Source organism: Mustela nigripes, chromosome 1 (genome assembly GCF_022355385.1).
Source record: "Mustela nigripes isolate SB6536 chromosome 1, MUSNIG.SB6536, whole genome shotgun sequence".
Lineage (NCBI taxonomy): Eukaryota > Metazoa > Chordata > Mammalia > Carnivora > Mustelidae > Mustela > Mustela nigripes.
The window spans coordinates 52,968,842-52,978,670 of NC_081557.1; positions in this window are offsets into that span (position 1 = coordinate 52,968,842).

A 9,829-nucleotide genomic window follows, 5' to 3' on the forward strand; every position below is an offset into this window, starting at 1 on the left:
AAGTCTTGTTCTGGGGTTAAGGTCTGTCTTGATTGATTCAGTTGGATTTTGTTCACATCTAGAGATAAAGGATGAATTATCTTACTAAAAAAATGCAAATCTTGCTTTTTTTTTAAACATATAAGAGCCAGTCATAATGCACACTGTAAGAGAAGCTGAGTAAAGATGAAAGAGCCAGTTGAGCCCCAAAAAGGGAAAGAGTAAATAGGAAGTTAGGTGGAGTTAAATTCAGAAAGAGGCACTACATAACTAGAATTCAAAGAGTTGATAATCCTGATAAGAATCAGGTTTGTCCAGTTAAATTCAAAAGCAGAAATTTAGGCATATGTTCAAACCACCAGTCCCATCATTAAAGACAAAAGGAAGCTGAAAAACCAGTTGGTTGAGGTTTATATTTCTAACAGATTAGATATAATGAAAGGGATTTCTGGCACCTGTGTACTAACTTAGTTTTAACCTTTATATTTAAAAAAAATACATTCTTTGACTCAGGTCATTAAATTACACTTAGGGTGAGTATGTGTGTGCATATTTTATGTATTTTTATATTTTACATTTTATATTTAACAGATTTTAAAGAGGTTCTTAGATACCTTAGCAATAAATCCTCTTGTGCTGTAGACCTCCTGATTTTTAGGCAACAGTATCCTTCATACTAAAAGACTGCGATAATATGCAAAACAGTAATTTTTTGGCTCTACTTCCATTCATTCCCAGGAAAGCCAAACTTCCTTATTTTTTCCTAAATGGTTTTGTGAACCCCCAAGTATACTTGCAAAATAGTTGTCTTCACCACCATTTTCTTCCTGCCTGCTCCAGCTCTACCTCTCAGTAGAAACCCCTCTGTTCTGTTGAGGCTTAAAGGGCAGATAGGCTTCATCTTCTTTTTTAATTATGTTCCATTAGCCAACATACAGTACATCATTAGTTTTTGATGTAGTGTTCAACGATTCATTAGTTGCATGTAACACCCAGTGCTCATCACAACACATGCCCTCCTTAGTACCCATCACCCTGTTACTCCATCCTTCCACCTCGCCCCCTTCTGTAACCCTGTTTGTTTCCCCAAAGTTCAGAATCTCTCATGGTTTGTCTCCCTCTCTGATTTCTTCCCATTCAGTTTTCTCTCCCTTCCCCTATGGTTCTCTGCACTATGCCTTATATTCCACATAGAAAGGCTTCTGATAGCTGCCCCAAACACTCAGCAGTTGCTGGTGCCCACAGGTGCCTACCCCACTGCTATAGAAGTCCTGTGCTGATGGTTTTCACCAGTTCTTGTTGATGTGGGAAACAAAGGCAGAAGAAAAATTATTAAATTTCCTTACTACCTACAGCCCATTGACAAGTCCTTGAAACAGGCAGAGTGACATTCCTCTAGGGACTCAAATGCCTCGATGTTAATACTTTGTTAAGGGCAAAAGATAATCCTAGCCTAACCTTTCCCCACCACCCCCGCCCAGGATCCTGTAAATCTACTTTAACATATAAAAATTCCTTTGGAAATTTCCTTTCTGTCTAACTCACCCCCACAAAGATAAGTGTTGGTAATCATCCCGCAGGCATATGGCCCACTGATATACATCTGAAGGGTCTTATGACTAATGTTTTATTAGAAGTCATAAATGACCTTTTCCCAACAATAGCTAGCCCCCTCAAGGTTCTGGAAACCTTGCTTCCAAAATTCCTTGGAGACCTACACTATCCCTAACCCCCTCCCAATTTGAAAGTGTATATTTATAATAGGCTACTCCTCATGACCCCGGTGCTGCTCTTTCTGCCCATGGGTCCTATCCCCATGCTTTAATAAAATCACCGTTTTGCACCAAAGACGTCTCAAGAATTCTTTCTTAGCCCTTGGCTTTGAACCCTAACGTCTTTCCTACATCATTATCATTTCTAGAATCACCAGTGCCAACTTAGGCTTTATTGAAATCTGGTGTTTACTGGTGTTTCAATTTAAGTAAAAAAAAAAAAAAAATTAAATTAAATTTAAAAATAACAGCAACACCTATCCTATGTATATGATATTATTTTTAGTAAATTTTTTATTTTACTTATAGATTAATATCCAAATATAAGAGGACCTGGCAGGCTCAGTCAATTAAGCGTCTGCCCTTGGCTCAGGTCATGATCCCAGGGTCCTGGGACGGAGCCCTGTACTGGGCTTCCTGCTCAGCAGGAAGTCTGCTTCTTCCTCTGCCTCTGTCCCTTCCCACTACTCTCATGCTCTCTCTCAAATAAACAAATAAAATCTTTTTTTTTAAGTTATAGATTTACTGAAAAGTTGCCAACATAGTTCAGAGAGTTCCTACATGACCCACAGTTTTCCCTATTAACATCTTACATTACTATGTAACATGTCATAATTAATGTACCAATATTAGTATGTTACTATTTTATTCATATTTCCCTAATTTTTATCTAAGGTCCTCTAGCCGTCCAAAGATCCCATCCAAGACACTACATTTATTATTTTTTAAGTGCACTTATTTAAGTAATCTCTTAATTTACAACCCCTAGATCAAGAGTCACATGCTTCTCCAAATGAGCCAGCCAGGTACCACAAAACACTACATTACATTTAGTCATCATATCTCCTTGGGCTCCTCTTGGCTATAAGTGTCTCAGACTTCTCTTTTATGACTTTGGCAGTTTTGAGGAGTATCAGTAACAACATTTTGTAGAATGTCCTTAAGTTGGGATTTCTCTGATGTTTTTCTCATGATTATATTGGGGCTATGTGTTTTGGAAAGGAAAAACCACAGAAGTGCCATTAACATTACACCCTATTGAGGGTATACACACTGTCAACATGACATCACGGCTGTTATTAACTTTGATCATCTAGCTAAAGTAGTGTTTGTCAGGATTCTCCACTGCAAAATTTCTCTTTCTCATCTTCCCACTACCACACTCTTTCTTTGAAAGAGATCAATATGCATAGTCCACACTTAACAAAGAGCTGTGCTCAGCCTCCTTATTCAATTATCTATGTATAGAAGTATGGCTTTGAGGATATTTAAATCCTTGAATCAGCCTTTTCTCCAAGGAGCCCTGGTTCCTTTTATTAAAGAATGTAATTAGAAACCAAGATCTTAAAGGTGCTAGGAAAATTGGACAGCTATGTATAGAAGAATGAAACTCGACCATTCTCTTACACCATACACAAAGATAAACTCCAAATGGATAAAAGACCTCAATGTGAGGCAGGAATCTATCAAAATCCTAGAGGAGAACGTAGGCAGTAACCTCTTCAACATCAGCCACAGCAACTTCTTTCAAGACATGTCTCCAAAGGCAAAGGAAACAAAAGTAAAAATGAACTTTTGGGACTTCATCAAGATAAAAAGCTTCTGCACAGTAAAGATAACAGTCAACAAAACAAAGAGGTAACCCACAGAATGGGAGAAGATATTTGCAAATGACACTACAAAGAGTTGATATCCAAGATCTATAAAGAACTCCTCAAACTCAATATCCAAAAAACAGATCATCATGTCAAAAAATGGGCAGAAGACATGAGCAGATACTTGTCCAAAGAAGACATACAAACGGCTAACAGACACATGGAAAAATGTTCATCATCATTAGCCATCAGGGAGATTCAAATCAAAACCACATTGAGGGATGTCTGAGTGGCTCAGTGGGTTAAGCCTCTGCCTTCAGCTCGGGTCATGATCTCAGGTCCTGGGATCAAGCCCCGCATCGAGCTGTCTGCTCGGCAGGGAGCCTGCTTCCTCCTCTCTCTCTGCCTGCCTCTCTGCCTACTTGTGATCTCCATCTGTCAAATAAATAAATAAAATCTTAAAAAAAAAAAAGCCACATTGAGATACCACCTTACACCAGTTAGAATGGCCCAAATTAACAAGACAGGAAACAAGTGTTGGATAGGATGGGGAGAAAGGGGAATCCTCTTACACTAGTAGTGGGAATGCAAGTTGGTGCAGCCACTTTGGAAAACAGTGTGGAGATTCCTTAAGAAATTAAAAATAGAGCTACCCTATGACCTTGCAATTGCACTACTGGGAGTTTGCCCCAAAGACACAGATGTAGTGAAAAGAAGGGCCATATGTACCCCAATGTTCATAGCAGCAATGGCCACAATCACCAAACTGTGGAAAGAGCCAAGATGCTCTTCAACAGATGAATGGATAAAGAAGACATGGTCCATATATACAATGGAGTATTATGCCTCCATCAGAAAGGATGAATACCCAATTTTTGTATCAACATGGACGGGACTGGAGGAGAATATGCTGAGTGAAATAATTCAAGCAGAGAAAGTCAGTTATCATATGGTTTCACTTACTTATGGAGCATTAGGAATAACATGGAGGACATTAGGAGAAGGAAAGGAAAAGTGAATTAGGGGAAATCAGAGGGGGGGACGAAGAGACTGTGGACTCTAAGAAACAAACTGAGGGTTTTGGAAGGGAGAGGAGTGGGGGTTGGGTGAGCCTGGCGGTAGGTATTAAGGAGGGCAACTATTGCATGGAGTACTGAGTGTGGTGCATAAACAATGAATCTTGGAACACTGAAAAGACTGAATTAAAAACAAACAAAAAAGAAACCAAGATCTGGACACTAGGTGTGCTCATGGCTACTGAGTGTCCTACCTTCTAGGCCCTCCTAGTTGGCAGTCATTGATTTGTTGGAAAAGCCAAGTCATTTGTTCTGTAGAATGTCCCACATTCTGAATATGGCTGGTTGCTTTTATATGGTGTCATTTAACTTGTTCCTCTATTCCCTGCATTTCCTATAAACTAATAGTTAACGTTTAAATGTTTGATTAGAGGGGTACTTGGGTGGCTTAGTTGCTTTAGCATCTGCCTTTGGCACAGGCCATGATTCCAGATTCCTGGGATCCAACCCCATGTATGACTCCCTGCTCAGTGGGGAGTCTGATTCTCCCTCTGCCCCCTCCCCCACTCATGCTCTCTCTCAAATAAAATCTTTTTTAAAAAAATAAATTATTAGATTTAGCTTCTTTTTTTTTCCCCCCTTAGGCAAAATACTGTGTGAGTGTTGCTCTGTACTTGAGGCATATAATGTATAGCTAGCTGCTCCACTTTGGGTGATGCTAAAATTGGTCGATCAGTAGGCTTATAAATTTACCATCAGTCTTCCACATTTTTATATCCATTAATTATTTATTAAATTTCATTAGGGGTTGCAAATTAGTGATTTTCTAAATCCATCATTCTGCCTTTATCAACTGAATTTCCTCTGTAAAGAATTTTCCCTTAGTAATTATTTGGTCACTCTAAAATAAGTTTTGTTTTGTTTTTTTTTTTCCTGGCCAGAATACCTCTGTAATGCCTAGAAGCAAAGTGGTTAAAATTGGACCAAAGTTGCAGGGGAAGCCAGACTCTTATCTTCTCAACCTGTCTAAGAGTCTTTCTTTCTCATGAAGACACTGGTCTTGAGAACTGGAATTTTGAGATCTGGGTTTGCAAAATGCAGCTCTGTCATCCATATCAACAAACATTTTTGCTGAAGGAATTAAGAGATTAATTAGTGATTTCTTGTTTCTGAAAATAGAGATTGATTTATGTGATGTGACATATTAATTAAAGGTTATTAACCTGGTGTGTTCTGCTCTTGTTCTCTAATGGGAAAAAAGTCCAAAGTCTTTTTAATGACAATATATATTAAAATCTCTAATCATGCTCTAAAAAAAGTAAAACAAAATAAAATTTCTAATCAAAGTTCAAAAGACTGTTTTCTATATAGCTCGTTACTTAAAGCGAATTCTCAGCAGAGCAGTAAATGAAATATATTCACATTCTCAAGTGACTTTTAGCAAAGGGGAAAAATGAAAGGGTTACACCCACAGAATTGATTTAAAAGCAGCCTCTTTAGACAGCAGTGACTAAAACGTAGTTTTAATTTACTGTAAACTTTTGGTCAGGCACCAATACAGGAAAGAGGAAAGGGCTTCATTTCTGTACATAGTTTGTGAGTTTTGTACAAGTATTTATTTTCTAATTCAGAGAATGCCTATTGGCACCACAAAAAATGTGGAGTTATTAAGAGAACTTTCATTAGTTATAAAAGGACAGTTAAGATTGGGGAGGAAAGCTGAAGAGAATCAACAAGAACACCTGACAAATGCTCTATCGCTTGAAACTTGGGCTAATGATTCCCCTCATTTTTGTTCTCTCCCCCTTCTCCCCAGCCCTAAGAAATGTGAACTCTTGGTCAACACAGTCTGGTGGAGGCAAAACAGAGGTGGAAGAGGACTGAGGCATTTAAGCCCTCCCCACACCCCAACACTAAAACCTGACACCTTTGGCATTAGCACAAAAGCAGGTTGGCTGCAAGGTCTGAGGAATCCCGGACATTCTCTCCCAGCCTCTCCACAATGGGCAGCCCCAGATAGGTGAGCTGCTGGGGAGTGGGCTGCGGTGGCAAAAGCCACGGACTCTGGCATCATCAGATTTACAGCTAGCACTTACTGAACGCTTTTTATGAGCGGCTCTCTGTGCTAGTGTTTCATGCTTTTTAAAACAAATCGATGAGGTGGGGCATACAACCCACAACTGTTATGATATGTAAAGTTTTTCCGGAGAGATAAACACACCAGAACACACCAGGCGAGGTAGGCACAAGGCAAGATTTATTAAAGGCACTCTCCAGCGCAGTTTCAGGGCTCAGGAGAAGGGGAGCCAGGAAAACTGCCCCAGGAGGGCACCCTCGGGCAAGGTTCCGCAACTCTGGAAAGCATAGTGGTGCTAGTCGTACCCAAGGCAGGGAGAAAGGTGTTTTTAAGGGGTCTCCAGGGGAGTTCAGGGGTCTTTTGGCAAGTTTCCTTTATTTAGATATTTTGCCTGCTCCTCGGGGTCCCATTGGTCCACTGGAGCCCGGAGTGGGGTGTGTCTCAAATTCCTACTTGTCAGGGTCCCATTGGTCCATGGGAGCCCAGAACGGGGGTGGGGGGTTGTTGGGGGGGGTGGTGTTCAGATTCCTGCTTGGGTCTTTGTTCTCCTGTCTGAGCTCAGGTTTTGTGGCGGGAATTTTTGCCATCTTAAGTAGCCCTTTCTTCCTGCCAGCCCAACATTCCGACCTTTTGTTTTATATAATGGTGCCAGGGGCGTTGACTCAGTTCTAGCTACTTCCTGCTGATGGGGGGGCGTCGTCATAGGGGTAGTCGGAAGTGGGCAGGCTAGAGTAGGGCTGAAGGAGGAGTTGATTGACGGACACTCGGGCAAGTTCTTCTAGGCGACCCTGCAAGCATCGGAAAAGACAGGGAGCAACTGAGATTAGACGGAGGATTATGCATACAGGTCCCGCCAGAGGGAGCAGCCAGGTTACCCAGGTGTAGGGGTCCAGGCCCCAGAAAGACGTGTCTCGCCACCGTGCTTGAATCCGATCCCTGAGTTCTTTGATCCTGGAGGTGAAAGACCCGCGGATCCCCTTACCCAAGAATTCAACACTGCCACAGGATGCAAACAGCAAGAGGTTCTTTATTGTAGCGCGGGCGCCGGCGGGTGGTCAGTAGCTCCTGCTAACTGAGCACACCAGGCTGGGGTAGTGCAGGATTTTTATAGACAGGTACAAACAAGTTTTGGGTGGGGCGGAGCTGATTGGCTGGCAATTTGAACATTTGAAAAAGGCATACTTGGTGTTAGTGGATTGGCTTTGGAGGACCCCCACGCGCGCGAAGAAAAAGGCGGGAAGGGGGAGTGAGGAGGGGGAGTTGGACCTTATTACTCAGCAGAGAAGCATCCTGCCTACGTGACTAGGCGGCCCCCTGCCTACGTGACCATGGGCCCCCTGCCTACGTGACCATGCCTCGGCCATTAGCAGAAGGTATCTTGTTCAAACAGGAGACAAGTGTCACACCCTAAAAGCCAAGCGGTTACAGAAAGGCAAAAGAGCGGTTAATTAGTTAACAACTGGGGGAAGGGTCTTTCAGAGGTAACTATACCTGATTGGTTAACAAAGTAACAACATTCTTCATTTAAGTATAGGGAGGTCCCCCCTTTTTTGGCGGTCAGAAGGTCTAAGGCCTGTTGGTTCTGCAGAGCTAAGGCCGCCAGGCTGGTAACTTGTATCTGTAGGGCTGTGAGGGAGTCAGCAATCCGTTCCATGTCATCATTCAGGGCTTGGGAGAGTTTGTAATAAAAGTCTATGGAAGTTCCTGTCCCCACTGTTCCGGTTGCCACCCCTGTGGCTACTCCTGCCCCTATTATGAATGGAAGGAAGGCAGCCCTTCCTCCACGGTGTTGGGGGAATAGGATGGATTGCAACTGGGATTCAGAGTAGATGGTGGTAGAAGGAGATAGTAGAATGAATATACAGCCTAGGGAGTCATTAGTGGTCAGGCAGCGATATGTTCCTTGAGGGCACGAGAGAAATATTCCCGAGGGAGTACACTAAGGGAGGGAGGAGTTAGTGATGCTGGCAGCTGCCATGGTAAGGGGGGAGTACACATTAATAATAGGTATGTTTCCCCCCGATAGGGCCAATAAGAACCGTATTATTTGTGGTTGTAGAGTTAGGGAGTGGCCAGTCAATAGGGAGGGGTACCCCTACAATGTTGGAACGTGTTGAAAAAGAGAAACAGATCCAGCAGTCACTGTCACCGTTCTTCGACACATTCTCCATAGGTTGTAACTAGAATTCAGGAGGGCCACTGTCAGTTGTTCAGTGGTAGGGAATTTTTGGATGCTACCGAGATTGATGCCCTTATAGACGGGGTCACTGGGGCTTGGAGTCGTTTAGTCAGGTCGATGACCTCTGTTTTAATGCGTTTGCGGCTAGCCTGGTCCTGGACCCCTCCCCCGTCAGAGAGACCAACATGACCCAGATAGGTCCAGCAAACTTTTCCAGACCTGGGGTATATGTTGCAGGGGGCAATACCGCGTTTGGCTGTCACGAGGTCAGAAACCCAATAGGTTTTCTGGTCATATGTACAGGTTGTTGGTTTCTTTCCCCGGTAGCAGGTTGCAGGCATATAAGTAAAGGCTGAGAAATAGCGAAAGGTACCTGAACCCCTCATGCAGCTAGACTCACATGGGTCCGCCTGGTTTGTCTGGATTAGAAGGAATATGAGAAGGAGCCCTAACCAAGCGAAGTTTGGTGGGGCCTGCCATCTGGGAAGTCCAATCAGTCTCTGTGGGTGCCCGTTTGAGATTGTTGATATGTACCCATGCAGAGTGCCCCAACAGTTTCGCAGCAGATGGGGCGGTAAGGACAACCGTATGAGGCCCGGTCCACTGGGTTTGTAAGGAGCCTGGCCGCAAGCTTTTGAGGAGGACCTGGTCCCCAGGAGATAGATCTTGTAGACCCCCTTCGGAAGCATGGTTGCTTGGGGCTGGGATGACAGTGTTGGCGTGGGCCCTTAAGAGAGCTCGGAGGCCGTAAAGTAATTAAAATGGGCTTAAGCCCGAAGGCCTGCTGGGTGTAGTCCGGAGTCTGGTGAGAGCCAGGGGCAGAAGTGTGGGCCAGGAAAGGCGGGTCTCTAGGGTAAGTTTGGTGAGTTGGACTTTGAGCAGCCCGTTGGCCTTTTCTACCTTACCTGATGACTGTGGGTGGTATGGGATGTGAAGTTTGCAGGTTATGTTGAGGCTCTCAGCTACCTGTTGGGTTACACTGGAGATGAATGTGGTCCGTTGTCAGACTGGAGGGTCCGGGGCAATCTGAACCTCGGGATGATGTGCTCGATGAGTATTGTAGCCACCACATCCGCTGTTTCCCGGGCCGTGGAGTATGCCTCGATCCAGCCTGTGAATGTATCAACCAAGGTTAATAGGTAGAGAAAGGTTTTATGGCGAGGCATGTGAGTGAAGTCCAGTTGCCAGTTGTCGTCCCCCCCCCCCCCCCT